The sequence below is a fragment of the Equus caballus genome, chromosome 8 (assembly GCF_041296265.1).
Source record: "Equus caballus isolate H_3958 breed thoroughbred chromosome 8, TB-T2T, whole genome shotgun sequence".
NCBI lineage: Eukaryota > Metazoa > Chordata > Mammalia > Perissodactyla > Equidae > Equus > Equus caballus.
In genome coordinates, this window is record NC_091691.1 from 421,429 (window position 1) to 438,774 (window position 17,346).

A 17,346-nucleotide genomic window follows, 5' to 3' on the forward strand; every position below is an offset into this window, starting at 1 on the left:
GGATTCTTTGTTCCATTTCCATGAAGAATGGAAGGATTCTGATTGGGATTGCATTGAATCTGTAGATTGCTTTGGGTAGTATGGACCTTTTAACCATGTTTATTCTTCCCAACCATGTGCATGGAATCTCTTTCCATCTTTTTATGTCATTATCAATTTCTTTCAGTAATGTCTTATGGTTTTAATTGTGTAAGTCTGTCAGCTCCTTGGTTAAATTTATTCCTAGGTACTTTATTCTATTAGTTGTGATTATAAATGGAAGTGTATTGAGTTCTCTTTTTGTAAGTTCGTTACTAGAGTATAGAAAAGCAACGGATTTTTGTAAGTTGATTTTGTTCCCTGCAACCTTACTATAGTTGTTAATTATTTCTATGAGTTTTCTGATGGATTGTTTGGGGGTTTCTATATATAAGATCATGTCATCTGCAAACAGTGAGAGTTTCACTTCTTCACTCTCTATTTGGATTCCTTTTATTCCTTTCTCTTGTCTAATTGCTCTGGCCAAAACCTCCAGTACTATGTTGAATAAGAGTGGTGACAGTGGGCATCTTTGTCTCATTCCTGTTCTCAGGAGGATGGCATTCAGTTTTTGCCCATTGAGTATGATGTTGGCTGTGGGTTTGTCATATATGGCCTTTATTATGTTGAGGTAATTTCCTTCTATCCCCATTTTGTTAAGAGGTGTTTTTTTTTTTTTTTAATCATAAATGGCTGTTGGATCTTGTTAAATGCTTTCTCTGCATCTATTGAAATGATCATGTGGTTTTTGTTCCTGAGTTTGTTGATGTGGTGGATCATGTTGATTGCTTTGAGGATGTTGAACCATCCGTGTCCATGGTATAAATCCCACTTGATCATGATGTATGATCCTTCTGATGTATTGCTCAGTTTGGGTTGCCAAAATTTTGTTGAGGATTTTTGCATCTATGTTCATCAGCAATATTAGCCTGTAGTTCTCCTTTTTTGTGTTGTACTTGTCAGGCTTTGGTATCAGAGTGACGTTGGCCCCATAGAATATGTTTGGAAGTGTTCCATCTTCCCTAATTTTGGGGAATAGCTTGAGGATAGGTATTAAATCCTCTCTGAGAGTTTGGTACAGTTCCCCAGGGAAGCCATCTGGTCCTGGGATTTTATTCTTTGGGATGTTTTTGATGGCTGTTTCAATCTCTTTCCTTGTGATCGGTCTATTCAGATTGTGTGTCTCATCTTGACTTGGCTTTTGGAGGTTGTAAGAGTCTAAGAATTTATCCATTTCCTCTAGATTATCCATTTTGTTGGCATATCTTTTTCATAGTGTTCTCTTATAATCCGTTGTATTTCTGTGGTGTCTGTGGTTATTTCTCCTCTTTCATTTATGATTTTGTTTATCTGAGCTTTCTCTCGTTCTTTCTTTGTAAGTCTGGCTAGGGATTTGTCAATTTTATTTATCTTCTCAAAGAACCATCTCTTTGTTTCATTGATCCTTTCTACTGCCTTTTTTTGTTTTTAATAACATTTATTTCTGCTCACATTTTAATTATTTCTCTCCTTCTGCTGACTTTGGGCTTTGTTCTTTTTCTAATCCAGTTAGCTGTAGTTTGAGATTGCTTATTTGGGATTTTTCTTGTTTGGTAAGGTGTGCCTGTATTGCAATGATTTTCCCTCTTAAAACAGCTTTTGCTGCATCCCAGATGAGTTGGTATGGCGTGTTATCATTTTCATTTGTCTCCAGATATTTTTTATTTCTCCTTTAATTTCTTGAATTATCCATTTCTTGTTCAGTAGCATGTTGTTTAGTCTCCACATCTTTGTCCCTTTCTCAGCTTTTTTCTTGTAATTAATTTCTAGCTTTATAGCATTGTGATTGGAAAAGATGCTTGTTATTATTTCACTCTTCTTAAATTTATTGAGGCTTGCCTTGTTTTCCAACATATGGCCTATCCTTGAGAATGTTCTGTGTGCACTTGAGAAGACTGTGTATTCTGCTCTTTTTGGATGGAGTGTTCTATATACGTTGATTAAGTCCAACTGTTCTAGCTTCTCATTTAACTCCAGTGTTTCCTTGTTGATTTTCTGTCTGGATGATCTATCTATTGATGTGAGTGGAGTGTTGAGGTCCCCTACTACTATTGTGTTATTATTAATATCTTCTTTTAGGTTTGTTAACAGTTGCTTTATGAACTTTGGTGCTCCTGTGTTGAGTGCCTAGATGTTTATGTTTTATTTCTTCTTGATGGAGTGTCCCTATGATCATTATATACTGCCTCTCTTTATCTCTCTTTACCTGCCTCATCTTTTTCTTTTTTAGTAAAGACTGGCACCTACGCTGACAACTGTTGCTAATCTTCTTTTTCTTTTTCTTCCCAAAGCCCCCCAGTACATAGTTATATGTCCTAGTTGTGAGTGCCTCTGGTTGTGCTATGTGGGATGCCGCCTCTGCATGGCCTGATGAGTGGTGCCATGTCTGCATCCAGGATCCAAGCTGGTGAAACTGTGGGCTGCCAAAGCGGACTGCGTGAACTTAACCACTCGGCCACAGGGCCAGCTCCAACCTGTCTCATCTTGAAGTTTACTTTATCTGATATAAGTATTGCAACACCTGCTTTCTTTTGTTTGCCATTAGCTTGGAGTATCATCTTCCATCCCTTCACTCAGAGCCTGTGTGTGTCATTGGAGCTGAGATGTGTTTCCTCGAGGCAGCATATTCTTGGGTCTTGTTCTTTTTTTCTGCCTTTTCTCCTCAAATCCCCCAGTACATAGTTGTATATTTTAGTTGTGGGTCCTTCTAGTTGTGGCATGTGGGACACCGCCTCAGCATGGCCTGATGAATGCTGTCATGTCCATGCCCAGGATCTGAACCAGGGAAACTCTGGGCTGCCACAGCTGAGCACGCAAACTTAACCACTTGGCCACAGGGCCAGCCCCTGGGCCTTGTTCTTTAATCCATCTCACCACTGAACTGGCATTCAGTACAATAGGGGCCCATTGAGCACCCCTGGATCACTGCATTCTTCAGGGGACCCTGGGAGTTCTCCTGAAACCTAGGCTTCTTTATTCTAAGTCAATGGTCCAGAGTTTATATGAGCTGTTTCAAACCTTAAGACTAGGTGTCTTATGGGGGTACCGGTAAATACACTAGGCGAGAGGAACCTAGGGTGAATTCCTAGGCCAGGGGAGCCTAGAGGAAATTTCCTAGGACTGAGGAACCTGGGGGGAATTCCTAGGACTGAGGAGCCTGTAGGGAATCTCCAAGGGCTGAGGAGCCTGGGGGGAATCTCCAAGGACTGAGGAGCCTAGGGGGAATCTCCAAGGACTGAGGAACCTAGGGAGAATCTCCAAGGACTGAGGAGCCTGGGGGGAATTCCTAGGACTGAGGAACCTAGGGGGAATCTCCTAGGACTGACGAGCCTGGGGGGAATTCCTAGGACTGAGGAGCCTGGGGGGAATCTCCTAGGACTGAGGAGCCTAGGGGGAATTCCTAGGACTGAGGAGCCTGGGGGGAATCTCCTAGGACTGAGGAGCCTGGGGGGAATCTCCTAGGACTGAGGAGCCTAGGGGTAACTTTCGAGTGAATGGGGCAGGCTGACCTTTTTAGTTTGGCTTTAAATGGAAAAGAATTGTGTTTATAAAGTCTCAACAAACTGCTTGATAGAGAAACAAGAGTCTGAACTTGTTCAGCTCCTTACATCATCCCTAGAAATTTTTTAGACTTTATAGTAAACAAAACTAAAGGAAAAGTGGGAAATCGAGCTTCTAAAAGCTGACCAGTTCCGGAATGGGCAGCCTCCCCTCCGAGCTCCAGCTGGCTTCTTGCTGAAACTTACAAGTGCTTAACAAACTAAGGATAGGTGTAAATGGCTGGCAAGATAACCTGGGATAATTTAAAATTACAGTGGCCACTGTGGGGCTCCTTTTTAAGAGGCAGATAACAAAGAAATTTTTAAAGAGTTGAGCTCACCAACTTCTGGCACAATTGCTCCAACTAGTTTCTGGAAGCTGTAAATATTTACAAAAAACAGCAAAACAAAAAATCTTACTAAGCTTGTTCTGTGTCCTGAGGGTTTGGCTTAATAGTTGTCAGACTGAGGTCCCAAAAGATGGTCAGACAATATGCAGCTGCATCCCATTTTGCAGTCAGCAATACTCAGACAGAAATGTAGGTTGCACTCCATCCATGGCTAAGGGTTCTACCAAACTGCCACCAGCCTCAGGGGAATTACACTGGCCATTAGAAGGAACATTCCAATTAGATAAGATTATTTACAAGTGCACTTAAAAGCAAAGACTTCAAAATTCCAAAATAACCTTACTGAAAGTTTTGTTGTGAAAAGCTAATAAAAATTAAGTTATAAAAGGCACCTAGGGGAAAACATATTAGGCCATGACTTTACAGACACCCCCGTAATCTACCCTTAGACTTAATGAGACTGAGATATTTTTCTTGGAAACTGCTATATTAAAGATTACTGAAACTGTTCAATACAGCCAGGTAGTTACTGTTTGTCTCAGCTGAAACCTGACAAGGTATTTGAAAGGATTTAGCAACTTATCATCAGAAATTTGGTCAAACTGGAAGTTGATGTTCAGAGCCTGATAGGAATTTTTTTTAGGCCTTCTTCCCTAAATTAAAATAAAACTAAATACCCAGACGGAAGGAAGAAAATTAGGGTGATGCAGTTGGACAGGTAGAACAACTGTCCTCAACTTACAAACCCTGTAAGACTGGAAAAGCAGCTCTAGAGGCAGTTCAGATTCCACCCAGCTCCTTCATCTCAGAAAGGATCATGGCCCCGCCTCTCTGGGATATGTTATCTGGCCTATCACCAATTCGTAAGACTGAAGGGAAAAAAAGGGAAAGGGCCAAAAAAATGGCCATAAGCGTCCCTTTGCCCAAAATGTAGAATCTTGGGTGTCTTCTCCACAAATATTAGTAAAAGAGGCTGAAAACAAAATTTGGATTCATAACTAGGGAGCTTTATGTTACTGGACCTGATTCATGTCAGTAATTTTAAAACAATAGCTGTGGAGACTCTGTGTATGTGTCTATATGAATGTGATATTTTTACCTCTGGGTGGTAGAGTTTCTAAAGAGCTCTGTTTAATTGGCTAATGTAAGCACTTACATAAGTTATTTCTAAATGCAACTAACCCAAATGTCTTTCAAGTTAACATGATATGAAATAATCTTTGGTAAATGAAAGTTTGATTAAATTTGTTGGTTTGATTGAAATAGGCATGTCCTCAAAGTTATCAGCATTGGATATGATGCAGACAGGCAGCCTTTATTCTACATTTGTTGATCAAATAAGCTCATGCTATCTCTATTACAAAACTGGTTAACAAAAATAATAACTTAAAATGATGGCTAATTTTTTTAATGTTACATTTTATATTTATTTATGATAACAATTATTAGCTCAATTTTGAGATTTTATTTTTGAAGCCATTCCGTTTTTTTTATTGAGTTAATGATAGGTTACAATCTTGCGAAATTTCAGGTGTACATTAATGTTTGTCATTCACGTTGTAGGTGCATCACTTCACCCTTTGTGCCCACCCCCCACCCCACCTTTCCCCTGGTAGCCACTAATCTGTTCTCTTTGTCCACATTTTTAAATTCCTCATATGAGTGGAGTCACACACAGATTATCCTTCTCTAGCTGGTTTATTTCACTTAACATAATTCCCTCAAGGTCCATCCATGTTATTGCAAATGGAATGATTTTGTTCTGTTTTGCAGCTGAGTAGTATTCCATTGTATATATATACCACATCTTCCTTATCCATTCGTCTGTTGATGGGCACTTAGGTTGCTTCCATGTCTTGGCTATTGTAAATAATGCTGCAATGAACATTGGGGTGCATAGGACTTTTGGAATTGCTGACTTCAAGCTCTTTGGATAGATACCCAGTAGTGGAATGGCTGGATTGTATGGTAGTTCTATTTTTAATTTTTTGAGGAATCTCCATACTGTTTTCCATAGTGGCTGCACCAGTTTGCATTCCCACCAGCAGTGTATGAGGGTTCGTTTTTCTCCACAACCCCTCCAACATTTGTTACCATTAGGTTTAGATATTTTTGTCATTCTAATGGGTGTAAGGTGATATCTTAGTGTAGTTTTGATTTGCATTTCCCTGATAATCAGCGATGATGAGCATCTTTTCATGTGCCTATTGGCCAAAAATGATGGCTAATTTTGCCTAATGTCTCATGAAGTCTTATAGGCGATCTAAATTATTATTGGGAATGACTAAACTAAACAGATGTGAAAAAAGTAAGTATTGCGTGAACTTTTTAAAATAATTGTATGTTACGGTTTGCATATTTAAGATAACTTCCAAAATCTCTCTGGTAACTTGAAACTTTGAAGTTTTGCTAGGTGAAATTAAACAATAAAAATTCACTGAATATCTAGGTCATTTTCAAATAGGATAAAATATTGAGACATTATTACTGAACATGTATAAATTTATCTACTTTTGCCTTCTTATTACAGAGAAATTAAAAAGTGTTTGGGTCTATTAAAAAACATGTCTTGTTTTTATTAAAGGATTGTACTATGGAGTAACATTTTTCTAGAAATTATAAAAAGTATTTACAAATTTGCCAAGCCACAGAATGCTAATGTAAAAGACAGTTTATAATTGCTTACTTCTTAGTTTTCATGAAAAATTAAGGTCTATAAGGTTAAAAATTCTAATTAATATAAGTGATTAAAGCTACTAAAATTAATATGGAAAACATTTTTGTATTCAAGGAAAGATGTATGTTTTTAGTAAAGAAGGCATAAAGAATGGAAACATTTTTGTTTGTTTTGCTATGAAAGATAAATTTGTCCCAAAGTACTAGGAGGGGAAAAAAGAAAGGCATGGGACAAATTTTGCATGTAAAAAGATAGTTATAGGTTTGTTGAAAAGAAACCCTAAAACAGAGTTTTATGCATGGTCTAGTTGGCTAAGATTGAAGTAAATCAAATTAAGTCAATGAGTTTTAATCTCAGAAGTAAGCTGGTACAAAAATTAGAATTTGGTTTTCTCTTTCTCTTAAAAAGGATAATTTTCCTGGACTTTTAGTCTGCTTTCGATAGAGATTATAAAAGGTTTTCTTTAGTTTTGAGTGAGTCTTACTTCAGTTAAATGGATAACTAAATACTGTTTCACAGCAACCCTTGTTTCACAGCGACAAGATCAGAAACCCCTTGATCCTGTTTGACCAGTCTTTTAAAACCTGATATTTTTGACAAGCTCCCCAAAATTCATATCCTAAATGAAGTCTTTCTTTGGACTTAAAATAAAAAATTTTTCTGAGGGGGCTGGCCTGTGGCTGAGTGGTTAAGTTCGCACACTCCGCTCCGGCAGCCCAGGGTTTCACTTGTTCGGATCCTGGGTGCGGACATGGTGCTGCTCATCAGGCCATGCTGAGGCGGCATCCCATATGCCACAACCAGAAGGACCTGCAACTGGAATATACAGCTATGTACTGGGGGGCTTTGGGGAGAAGAAGAAGGGGGAAAAAAGATTGGCAACGGATGTTAGCTCAGGTGCCCATCTTTAAAAAAAGAAAAATTTCTCTGAGGATTTTCAGAGGGCCCCTGGGACTTCTCAAAGAAATCTGTTCTCTCTTCATATAAAGGGGAGATACTAATTTGGCTTGTTTGGTATGCTAAATTGCATGGAAAGCATTGTCAAATAAATGATGATAAACCTTCTTAGGGTATATTGCGCAGGTAAATATTATTCACTATTTTTAGCCTGCTATCTTGCTTCTGATTTCACAAGAGGAAAAGACCATCACTGCATTCTATTATCTAATTTGGTTTACAGGTGGGTCTTACTTAAATGATAAGCAAGGACATTATAAAGCTGGATATGCTGTTCAGCCTTGTAAATGCTACTTTCTTTTAACTCTAACTCAGCAAAAAATTTCCTTCTATATGGTTAAAAAATCATCATGGAAGAAGAGAAACAAAGTGACAACAAAAGGGGGAAAACAATACTTTTAGATACTTTCTCCCACAGTGGCTCATAAAGCCTACACTCATTGTGCTATATGCTGAAAATACAATCTAGGGAAACTATTTCATGAATCACAAGGCCACTCTCTCTTTTCTAAGGGGCCCTTTGAGGTATGGCAATGGGACTTTATTCAAATGCCACCAACTCAAGGATGAATATAAATAGATCCATGTGTTCTCACATTGGGTTGAGGACTTTCCTTGCAGAAGAGCAATGGCTTTAGGTGACATTATTGGAAAGGATAATTCCTGATTGAGGAATTCCTACCGAGTTACAGTGACTGGGGAACTCATAACTGAGTGACCAGGACAAATAATTAAATCTATTTGTGACATTTGGCCAATAACACAATACTTTAACTAATGGCAGAATCAAAACTCAATTGGCAAAGCTTTCAGAAGCATTTCATCTCTCATGGCCAAAAGCTCTTCCACTAGTGCTCCTCAACCTTAGATCACACCCTTTGGTAAACATCAGCTGCCCGCTCTCGAGATAATAACTGGACGGCCTTTGCAATTAGATCAAGGAATGTATGAACCAACTTTGCTTAAGGAGATATCATACATTGTTCTCAAGGTCTCATTGAGACGCTTAAAAGAAATGAAAAGTTGTAGCTGACTCCTTTCACAGAGAGCGCCCAGGAGGTGAAGACCCTAAGGATCATAGACTAGAACCTGGAGAATTTATTTGTTGGAAGAGGCATCAAATAAAAGACTCTCTGAGCCCTGTTGGAAAGAGCCATACCAGGTACTTTTAACCAATCCATGTGCTGCAGAATTAAAGGGCAGAAACTCATGGACTCACATTTCTCATTTAAAAAGCCTCCTCTGCCTGAGTGGGTGTCAGTTCCTATTTTGGATACCCAACTTCAACTGACCAATGCAAATACCTCCAAACAAGGTTGAGAAGAAGACAGCCTCAGACAGCTGTCCCAAGACTCTGGACTAGGCCTGTATTCGCAACCTTATATGTCCTCATTTAAACCCTTGTAATGCTTAAACCATATACCCACTCTATAATTGCTCCATTTAAGGTTTTCAGAGTTCTATCATGCTTAAAGAAAGGGGTTGATTTGCAACAGACTGGTCTTGAAGGCCACATGTTTATTGGGTGGCTCCTAATGGAACTCAATGGTTATGTGGAACAAATCTCTGACCTTGGCTACTGCCTGGATGGCTAGGACGCTGCACACTGAGCTTCCCTTGGAAGGATTCACACTGAGCTAACACCTGTTGCAAATCTTCCTCTCTTTGGGCCAGATGGGCTCATTCAGTGTTCCACTGGTATGGCCACTGAGCAGCTATATTTGTTCCTTCTTTGGGGCTAGAGGATGTCATATCACGTTTGGAAGCCATGATGAAATTTACTCAAGAAACCCTTAATGATAGTCAAGCAGGAATAGCCTTATTAAATACTAAAATGTCTTTAATGAGAAAGGCTGTTCTTCGAAATAGAATGGGCTTAGATATTCTATCTGTATCCCAAGGTGGTACATGTACAGTCGTTCAAACTGAATGCTGTGTTTTTATACCTGATGAATCTTCCAGTGTGTCATCTCTGCTAAAGCGCATGGAAAAGCAGGTCAATGTCTTAAATGAATCTTTTATAATTGTAAACCATGTAAACATAAGGAGTCATGTACAATGTGCAACAACCTAAAAATAATTGAAAAATTATACAACCTATGAAATGCTTCCTCTGCTAATATATACACCTCTATGCTTGTCCACTATATCCAACTATTTCCCCCCAATGTGGACAACTGGACAAATAAATGAGATAAAATCTTGGCACCAAGGGACATGATGGACCCAGGGCAGGCAGCAACCACTCTAGTGCTGAGGGACAATATTTTGATCATCAATGCTTTCTATTGAATTATAGATCAAAAGGGGGATAATGACAAATAAATGACAATAGGATATAGTGGAGTATATGAGGAAGCCATTTGGACTAAAACTAATTCGGCCGCACCTTGTTTTTCCAAAAGGGCCTGATGTGGCTTGTTGAACATACATTGTACATCTGCTTTAAACATTTACTATGTCCCCAAGACAAGAATGATGCCCTTAAAGATAGGGATGTAACTTCCCCCATATCAGCATTTCTTTAAGGATAAGCATCTCTCCCTAAACTAAGGATTAATTGCTGACCTGCTGCACTCACCTTGTGACCACCAACCTGCTGACCACTGATCTGTTGTGCCAGCAAAGTAATCTCATGACAATTGTAAAGGGGACATTCCCATCATGTGTGATGTATGCTCTTTGTTCCAAGACAAGATGTACCCACTCTGTACACCCCACTTCTTTGGTGCCCTTCCTTCCTTGGGGAAGGAAGGCCCCGGGCTAGTCCTCAGATCTGTCTCATAAGCTCACCCAATTTTAATTTATAGATTGATTATGGATTATTTGCATCATTTCATTCTACTTGTATGAAGTGTCTAGAATAGGCAGATCCACAGAGCCAGAAAGTAGGACAGAGGTTGCAAGGGCTGGGAGAGGGGATGGGGTACCTGCTGAACGGGACAGAGTTTCTGTGTGGGGTGATGAAAAAGTCCTGGAAATAGTCACAAAGGTTAAACAAATATGGGAGCTGACTTAACGCCACTAAACCGTACACTTAGAAATACTTAAAATGGTAAATTTTAAGTTATGTATATTTTACTACAGTAAAAAGAAAACATTATAGTGGAAACTAAACCACACAAACAACCCTGCTTCTGGCCCCCTCTGTTTCAAAAAGGAAAAGGGGCATGCAGAGCTAGAGCCCTGGCTCCCGTCTCCCTGCGGGACTCAGGCACTCAGGGAGCCTCTCTCTGCAGGCCTGACCCTGCCCAGCCCACTGAGCCGGACTGCGGGCCTGTGCAGGCCCCTTAGAGGGATGCCCCTCTCCTGCGGGGCACACATCTCCCTTCCTGGAGGCAGGGGGAGGGGCCTTCCTGTCGCAGCAGAATCTGCCGGCCCCACATGCTTCCTTCCAAAGGGCCCACAGTGTGTGCACCCAGCACCCATCTCCTCGCTGAGAGCACAGATCTGGCGGTCACGGGGGGCAAACTTCCCTTCTCAAAACCACAATAACAACACCCCAGCCCCCCACACCCTTCCTTACTATGAGCCCGTTCTTTGCACAATCCCAAAACCCTGACCTCCATCAACTCGGATCACCATTTATACTCCTCGAGACCCAAAGATGGCAATCAACACGGCTCAGGCCCAGATGGGAGACGGGCAGATGTGCCACTGACACGCAGAGCCCCAACCCTGGACCTTCAGTTCCGTGACTCTTTGTGACAAAAGTGTGCGCTTCGTCCAGCTGGACACAGCTTAACTTCCCCAAGGCCAGGCCGACGTCTGCACGGGGGCTCCAGTCCCCGGCGGCCTGCGCCTTCCTCACTCGCCTGGCTCCTGAAGCCCCAGCCTGGCAAGGTGGCAGGCTCAGCCTTGCTTCTGACCCGCCCCGTGCTTCATACGTAGCCCGATGGTTTATGACTTTTGCCAGCTGCTCAGTATTCTTTTTCACATTTAACATATCCTAGATGACAATAACTTTCACAAAGGAAATGGGAATGTTTTTCATTAACATACTGCAAGTAAGCATCAGTGGACAACTTAGCGGAGATTCTGAAAGCTTCTGTAGAAAGATGAAGCTTCTCTAGAAAGATGAAGCAGCTGTGTGCCCCGGCTCCAAGGCTCATTTAAAACATCTGTAAGGATCACCAGACCTCCCGCTGCCCCCTGTGCGAAGATCTGAATCTGCCCCGCGCCCATGTGGCCGTGGCCTCCACCTGGAGAGCAGTGGGCGCCTCTGTCTCTGCCCACACTCACCGGGGCAGCTCGAGGGGCAGGATGGCGCTGGGCAGGAGGCTGCAGGAGCCACAGAAGGACATTCTTGCCTGAGCCAGCTCAGCTGCCTCCCTGAGAAAGAACTGGAGGAGCGGAGCATCCCCGCTCCCCCACGCGCATCTGAGCCTGGCACCTGCTCCTTGGAGGACCCCTACTGTAGGGCCAGCCCCTTCACGTCACTGGGCTCGTGAGCTAGGAGCAGGGCTGCTGTCTGGGCTCCAAGCAGAAGGCAGGCCTCAGAGCGCCCGGAAGGAACACTGTGGGGCAAAAGCGGTAGGCTGCCAGGATCCCTGTGGGAGGACACAAAGGACGGGGGCAGAACGGTGAGCTTCCAGGGAGGGATGCTCCCCTGCAGGACAGAGCCCAAGAGCCTGGGAACTGGGAAGGTTCAGTCAGCTCACGGGCACTGGGAGCAAAGCCCCAAGAGCTCCAGGTCCCAGCCCTGCCCCTGCAGGTGACCTGGCCGTGACCGCCTCGTGTCACTCCTCCAAGGCTGGATGGCGGCGCCCTCGGAGACCTTTGTTTCCTGTCTGTCTGCTGCTCCTTTGGGCATCTGGTGGCGGTTCCGACTCTGGGTCCACTGCTCCAGGTAAACGTGTGCTGGAGCGCAGGGAGGGTAGATGGTGCCTCTGAGGCTGGGGGAGGGGCCAGGCTGCTGCTGCAGGAGCCTCCGGGGCTGGAAGTCCTTCCTGGTTCCTGGGAGGCTCCTTCTCTCCCGTTGATCCTGCGCCTCCCACGGGAGCTTCTCAGCCGGCTGGAACCCCCTTGGCACCCCCGCTGATGAGGTGCCACCATGGTGCTAACTCTGCCCCTCCTTTCTGGTCGGCATGACTCTACTAAGGATAACTTGGAACTTCAGCGGCTCTTTGGGAAACTGAAGCTCTCCCCACACTGGCTCCTGAGATGTTTCCTTCCAGCACCTCTGCTCCTCCTTCCTCCTTTACCACCTCCGGGCCTCCCTCCAGAGCCCCTGCATCCTCCGATTTGTCCCCCTCCAGATGCTACCTCCTCCACCCCTCTGGCCACCCTGCCAGACCTTCCTGTCCCCGCAGCTCTTCAGCTCCCACAGTCACTAGAACCTTGGGCTCCTACCCCATCGGGGGCTCTCAAAGGTTTCAGGGACCACCCAAAGCAACCGCCTGAGGCTGAAAAAGAAAAGAACCGAATTGGGGAAAGATATTTATTTAGTCCACGCCACCATGAGATTATGTATCAGAGCAGAAAGCTCTTCAAGGTGTCCTCCGCGGTTACCAGTGGAGAGCTTGAAGCCCTCATACTGAACAGAAACAGTTCAAACAGGAACGTAACACAGAGCAAAGACACGGTCCGAATCTCATAAACCAGCAAGCTTAACATATTACTATTTGTGTGTGACACATGGCTACAATGTTTCAATGAAAACCATCAGACCTCTAGCTGTGTCTGTCTGTGTGTTTATTATGCGTGTGTGTCACATATATGATATTGCCCTACCTCCAGATGGTGCTACCAAATAAATTTATAAAACCCCTTCAAGGACTTCTACCCTCACCGGCTTAGAGAGGAGTAAGCGCTTATATAAACTGTCTTCCTGAAACTCCCAGAAATATCGGAACCAACTCACGTGTTTTTCAAGTTCGCATAATGTGGGTCAACCTTTAGTCAATAAGACTAGCTTAATATTGTTGGTTTAATAAAACAGGCAGATCTTCAGAGTTGTCAACATTAACTAGGATGACGCAAATCTAAATTTTTATTCTACTTTGTATACTAGCCAAATGAGCTAATATTATATCTATTACACGTTTATGATTGTAGAAATGACAAATTCGATTTTAATCAAACAAGAGGGGACCTGACCAAGATCTCTCCTTGACCAGACAGACCCTAACCAGGCTCCCCGGAGCATTCTTCTTGACTAGGCCTCAACCTTGGCTAACAAAGACTCGAACAACGCTAGCATAGTGTCCAGCAGCTCAAGGCCAGCCCCCTGGGATGACCTCTGTCCCCTTAAGGTGCCTGCCTGAGAAAACCCAAGGCTGACAAAAGAAGCGACTGCTCCCGCCAAAATCTGAGGACAGGACCCGGGCTCCCGCCTCTGTGGGAGGAGAGGAGCCTCACTTCCAGAAGCCCAGTCAGCAAACCCAGGCTGTCAAACGGACCAAACCCCCATTTCTGCTTTTTGCAATTCTTCACTTCCCTGAGTCTCTCAAGCCCCCACCATCCCCCTCCCTGCTCCCTCATCCTCCCTTTACCAGGCCCAGAGCCTCCGAGCCAACAGAAGGGCGCTCAGCCCCTCCCTACTGCCAGCAGTTACTGAATAGGATCTGTCACCACTCAGCTCATCCACAGCCCATCTTCTCAGGCCCCACAGTGCTCCTCCCAACCCCTCCAGGGCAGCCACTCAGGGCAGCTCCAGCTCAGGCAAAGGACCCAGAACTCCCTGGCAGGAAAAACCTGAAAGGCTGGCCCGGCAGCAGGTCAGGCCTGGGGGACTTCCCCTTTGTCTACATTCTCCCCTGGGCCTGAGACCACACCACTCAGACCCAGTCCCGTGGGGTCTTGGGCTCCGGGCATCCCCTTCCTGGTGGGGCAGCCGTTGCCCCGAAAGGAAAGGCCTGGGGGTACCCCAAGGCCTCCAAGAGGGAACCTGTTCGGGAGATTACTCAGCCCCTTCGGCCGGTCCCACAGTTCGCCCACTCTCCAGGGGCTGATCCCAGCAGAAGACCAATGTGACCCTCCCAAGTGTGAGCCAGGCCCTGCCTCTGCCACCGGGTCGGCCACCAGGTCAGAGCCCTCCCCAAGGACAGACCCCCGATGTCAGGCTCTGGATCCCCATGGGACCCCGGATCCCCCACCCTGTCTTGACCCCTATTCCCAGGTCGGATCTTCCCACTCGAGCACAGGCCTCCCACTCCCTCGATCCAGTCTGGCGCGCCGCCTCCTGTCCAGAGACCCCCGCCCCAGGTCGGACGCTCCCCCCAGGCCAATGCCCAGCCCCATCGGAGCTCCTTAGCCAGGGGCAGATCCCCCAGCCCCCGCCCTAGATCAGATCCTCCGCCTCAGGTCCGCAGAACCCCGCCCCAGGGCGGGTCCTCTCTCCTCCTTCCAAATTCCCCACTCGCCAGCCGGACCCCCGCGCCAGGTCGGACCTCCTGCCCCAGGTCAGATCCCTTCACCCGGTTCGAACCCCCACGCTCTTCCGAATCCTTCACCCCAGGTGCAGACCCCCGCCCAGGTCCGGCCGCCCCCCGTCCAGCTCCGCGGAATGCCCGGCGCACTCACCTCGCCCGGCGCCGTCGCGGTGCAGGCAGCGGGGCGGGTAGCCCGGCGCGCGCTTCCGGTGGCGGACTCGGGCCACGGCGGGCGGGGCGCGGGGCGGGGCTTGGAGGGCGCGACCCCGGCAGCGCTGTGGCGCGGGGGTCCCCTGGGGTGTGCTGCTGGGTGGAGTGACCTGTGCTCGCCCCGGTGCAGCCCAGTCTTAACTGTGTCCTGCCGATGGTGGTGGCTCCGCTCCCGAGGTTACCAGGCACCATCTCGTGTGCACGCCCCTGGGCAGAGCGGACCACCGCCCGCCCAAGACCCTAGCGGCCACACAGCAGGTGCTCAGGACAGGCCCACGCAGAGAATCAATGAGGGGGCGCCAGGGCACCCTGGGCCCTGAGCAGGCCCTGCATGCCGCCACTCTGCCGGTGCCCTAGGGGAGGGGACATCTGCAGCTTATCCTCCTGGAGCCACCAAGGGACACCGACCAAACCAGGACAATAGTCACGTCACCACGGCACCGGGTGTCGCCAGGGTTCTGGTGCAAGGGCTGGGTGCAGGGATACATGGAGAATTGGCGCCCAACCCTGCAAGATGCGCTTCCCAGAGCCGGCCAGGGCTCAGCCAGTCGACTCCTGGGTCTAGCTTGCATGCCTGGCCGCCCTGCTCAGCCTGCCCCTCTCCCTCCTCAGGGCCTGGCCGGCCTTCTGTTCTTAGGCCTGATCACGAAAGAAGGGAACTCGGGCCGGCCTGCGCAGACCCTGCCTGGAGCTGGGAGCCGCCTGATGGCCACAGGTGACAAGAGCTAGGGCCAACACTCTGGACACACCCGCTTGCGCCCCCTGGCTCCCTCGCTCCGAGCCCCTAGGCCGGTTAGCGCTTTACTGACTCGGTGCTGTGCATGAGACAGAGGGAGTGGGGCAGAGAGAAGGCCAGGAGGTGGCAGCAGAGGGCGCCTGGCTTGGCTTCGGGCCAGTGGGATTGGAGAGTGTGCCCCCGCATGGGCGGAGCGGCCAAGGGGCAGGGTGTGCCCTGGGCTCCCAGTGCCACCCTGTGAGTGCCACCCTGCATACAGGCCGCCTGGGGGCGTGGCATGCCCTGGGGGCCGGCTGAGCAGGACCTCTGGAGGCCATGAGATGGGCGGCAGGCTTGCTGCCCCCTGCCCACCAACCCGTGATGCCTGGACCCCAGTGCCAGGGAGGCCCTGCCGAGCTGCGCATAGGCGGGAGCCCCGGGCGGCGCCTCCAGGACCTGGCTTCCGAGCAGTGGGGGCTGCTGTTCAGTGCCTGCTGTCTGTGACTAAAGTCAGAAGAGAACCACGGAAATAAGCATTAAAAACAAGACCAAAATAAGACCGTATTGGTAAACACCTAAATTTTTGTAAGAAAACTTAAAAATTAAAAAACTCTTAAGGAACTGGCTGTCTTTGTGCCTCAGATCTCTCGCTGCGAGCGGCTCCCTCCTCCCTGCTTGCCTGGTGGGCGGTGGGTGGCAGAGGCCCCAGGTGTCCCTCTGCTGTGTCAGGGGCTGCTCAGCGACCAGGTCCGTGGACGTTTCCCCACTGCGACCCCCAGGCTCGCTGCGATCCCCTTTCTACACACAAAGGGGAGCGGGCCTGCTCCTGGGTGGTTAGCGGGCCCTGGACCCTAGGGTATAGTCCTGGCTGGAGGCCGGCCTGGGCTCTGGTGGGCTCAGATGGGACCCAGGGGCTCCCTGGGGATTGTCAGAGGTCAAACCACTGGGGGCCTTGGAGCTGAAGGACCAGGGTCGGGCTGCGGTTGGCTCTGGAGTCGGGGGGACGCACACCACCTCTCCCTCCTCACTCGCCAGCTGGGCAGCCTGCAGAAGTGCCGGGGGTGGTCTGAGCCCACTCTCTCCCATGAACAAGGCCGAGCCGGACTGGCGAAGATGCGTCCACTCAGGGTCACCCCGGGGCCCCGAGGGGCCGGAGAGACCACGCCTGGCGCTGCTGCAGGGCCAGGGCCACCTTCCCCTGCGCCTGCCTGCTCAGAGCTGGTTGTGAGGGCTGCCAGCGGCCCTGTTCCGGGGTCCTAGGCCGGACAGCCTCCAGGTGGGGACTCCGCCCAGCCTGCAGACATCCTGGGGATGTGACAGGCGCCCTGGGCCTGACTGCAAGAAGAGCAGTGCTGGGGCTGGGGCCCCTGGGACCGCCCGCAGCATTCACACCCAGTCCAGGGGGCAGCCCGTGTCTGGTGCCAAAGCTCAGGGCGCCGAGGACGGAAGGAGCAGCACCACGGTGGGA

The 17,346-nt window shown here is 47.5% G+C and overlaps 1 protein-coding gene and 1 long non-coding RNA gene across 7 annotated transcripts in view; one reads left to right on the forward strand and one right to left on the reverse strand.

Annotated features, from left to right (window-relative positions):
• LOC111774802 (catechol O-methyltransferase) overlaps positions 1–15,720 on the reverse strand; it is a 35,483-nt gene extending 19,763 nt beyond the window's left edge. For 3 of the 6 annotated variants that reach the window (XR_011441661.1, XM_070275946.1, XM_023648110.2), the window contains exon 1: positions 15,105–15,178. The gene's annotated coding sequence lies outside the window, so the exon portion shown is untranslated. Of the gene's footprint in view, positions 1–15,104 lie in introns of all 6 variants that reach the window. The other 3 variants (XR_011441660.1, XM_023648109.2, XM_070275945.1) reach the window with 2 other exon arrangements.
• LOC138925469 (uncharacterized) lies at positions 14,891–16,499 on the forward strand. Its single transcript, XR_011441662.1, has 2 exons — positions 14,891–14,983; positions 15,776–16,499. It is a non-coding gene; the product is annotated as an uncharacterized lncRNA (long non-coding RNA).
• Positions 16,500–17,346: the final 847 nt, after the last annotated feature.